Source organism: Nanorana parkeri, unplaced genomic scaffold (assembly GCF_000935625.1).
Source record: "Nanorana parkeri isolate BGI_ZX_2015 unplaced genomic scaffold, ASM93562v1 scaffold3634, whole genome shotgun sequence".
Lineage (NCBI taxonomy): Eukaryota > Metazoa > Chordata > Amphibia > Anura > Dicroglossidae > Nanorana > Nanorana parkeri.
The window spans coordinates 31,294-34,034 of NW_017309902.1; the positions used below are offsets into that span (position 1 = coordinate 31,294).

The 2,741-nt window shown below is 54.0% G+C and overlaps 1 long non-coding RNA gene across 1 annotated transcript; it reads right to left on the minus strand.

Annotated features, from left to right (window-relative positions):
• Positions 1-188: 188 nt before the first annotated feature.
• On the minus strand, positions 189-2,028 carry LOC108803357. The gene is made up of 3 exons (XR_001942280.1): positions 1,922-2,028; positions 872-878; positions 189-222 (listed from the first exon to the last, which is right to left on the minus strand). It is a non-coding gene; the product is annotated as an uncharacterized LOC108803357 (long non-coding RNA).
• Between the last annotated feature and the right edge of the window lie 713 nt (positions 2,029-2,741).

Below are 2,741 nucleotides of genomic sequence, written 5' to 3' on the forward strand. Positions count from 1 at the left end.
CGGTGCTCACCCGCACGTGTACAGCAACCTGGAGTGTTCCTTTAAAGTCCAATCCCCGCCCACAACCGGGCTCCTTGTTTTATGTAGAGTTAGAAGGATGACTCTGAAAGTCGGGCCCCTGGTTGAGTGTCGGGGCCCCTGGTTGAGTGTCGGCCATCACAAGTAGTATCCCCCTAATAACAGCTCATTGCATAGAGTGTGATGCCAGAATTGGGCAGAGACCTGCCGACCATCCACTACACGTGTGTCTGAGGTTCCCTTAGGCTGCTGTGGTGCCCCCCCCCGGGGGATTCCCCCGGCCTCCTATAGGCTCCTCCTCAGCTTCTGCTCCGCCTCTTCCAGGTTGAAGATGACATAGACATCTAACACTGTTCCGGTGTGTTCAGACTCTGATGACTGGAGGGGGAGGAGCTCAGATCACCGGAATGGAGGAAGGAGGAGCCGGGAGATCATCGGGTACAACTTCCTCTCCAGCAAAGAGAACAGCGAGCAGCACAGCAGTGACATCATCAAATCTCCCCCAAATCTGGTGACATCAGCAGAGCCTGAGATGCTCTTACGTTGCAGATGTACAGAACAGGAGTGCCTAGGCACAGGAAGTGCTCTGATATCAGGGGTGCCCAGGCACAGGAAGTGCTCTGATATCAGGGGTGCCCAGGCACAGGAAGTGCTCTGATATCAGGAGTGCCCAGGCACAGGAAGTGCTCTGATATCAGGAGTGCCTAGGCACAGGAAGTGCTCTATTTTTCGGCTTAGGCACAATCACCGATTACAGACAGCAAATGTTCACTTTCCGTTTTCAGGTCTTGTATAGTGCAGCTGCACCTTGGTTATAGTTGCCCCCGATCCAGTGCGATATCCCTTCCTGGACCGCAGAGCTGATTGACTAATTCTACTGACCCGAGCTCATAGTCCGGACTGACTCTGCATGGGAGGGCGGAGCTTCCAGTGCGGCCCGCCTCTGAAGATTGGGGGGAGGATGAGACTTGGGAGTGGGGAGGGGGTATCTGTAACTGCCCCATCGCTCCTCGGCCTATTGGCTAAGATGAAGTGTCTGTTCTTATCAGTGGTAGATGCTCCGGTAGCCATTTGCCGGTGTGATTGTCTGAGTACTGGAGGAGGTTGCACCGGGCTAACGACTCTTCCATAATGGGTGCGTTTGGTGTCGGACCTCCTCCTGAGACTCCTGATAATGGGCAGATCCGAAACTTGATCGAGGCCGGAGGGTTGGGGGGCGGCAGAGCCCGCGGTGTTTTGCCCCCTGGGGGGGGTGGCGTCCCAGGGATTCTCAGGTAGTCACGGGGTCCGGGACCCCACATGACTCACTGATCACTCGGTCACACACCACCCGGCATAGTCTGCACATCGCCTCTAGGGCCGGCCTTATGGTAGTCCGGGGTAATAATTTTGCACTCGTGGTGCTCCGGCACTCTTTATTTATTGCGCCTCATGCACGATTGGCACGCTTTTTAAAATTTAAGAACCCAGATGACGGAGGGTGCAGGTTCCTTCGGGGCCTTTTCCCGATGCTGGGGGAGGAGGTTCTGTGCCCTCATACGGGGTTCTCTGTCTCCTCCCACCCGGGGGGGGTCTCTCTTCGGGAGATCCCTCCTGCCGAGTACTGTGAGGGACCCGCTCCGGCAGGATCGGGGTCCGCCGGCCTCCGGGTGGACCATCACAGTCTCAGCCCCGGGGGGTCTGGAATTCTAGGTCGCTTCTTTGGAAGGACCTCGCACCCTTGTGCACGTTTTTGTGTGCTGTGGTTCACTTTTTTTGTTCACGGGGGGAAGTTGTTTTTCGATGCGCGCTCCACGGGCTCTTAAAAAAAATAATAATAATTGCTCATACGAGGTCCGGCCGCCATCTGATATGGGATGTTGTGCTGCTTCAATGACAGGTCCTCTTTGGCTGGACGTTCTACATAGTACAGGAGAGGGTCGGAGACTGCAGAGATACTACAGGAGATGGTCAGAGACTGCAGACATAGTACAGGAGAGGGTCAGAGACTGCAGACATAGTACAGGAGAGGGTCAGAGACTGCAGACATAGTACAGGAGAGGGTCAGAGACTGCAGACATAGTACAGGAGAGGGTCAGAGACTGCAGACATAGTACAGGAGAGGGTCAGAGACTGCAGACATAGTACAGGAGAGGGTCAGAGACTGCAGACATAGTACAGGAGAGGGTCAGAGACTGCAGACATAGTACAGGAGAGGGTCAGAGACTGCAGACATAGTACAGGAGAGGGTCAGAGACTGCAGACATAACAGGAGAGGGTCAGAGACTGCACAGATACTACAGGAGATGGTCAGAGACTGCAGACAGTACAGGAGAGGGTCAGAGACTGCACAGATACTACAGAAGATGGTCAGAGACTGCAGACATACTACAGGAGATGGTCAGAAACTGCAGACATAGACCTACAGGAGAGGGTCAGAGACTGCACAGATACTACAGGAGATGGTCAGAGACTGCAGACATACTACAGGAGAGGGTCAGAGACTGCAGACATACAACAGGAGAGGGTCAGAGACTGCAGACATACTACAGGAGAGGGTCAGAGACTGCAGACATACTACAGGAGACATTATAGGACATGGCAGGATCTCCAGGATTTATGGAAGTTATTTTTTCGGGTTTACACTTTCATTCTGGAATCCGATATACAGAATATCACCCTCCACAGACCACAATAAACACCGAGGAAAGGAACACACGGAATACCGTCTGCAGGGGCCCCGG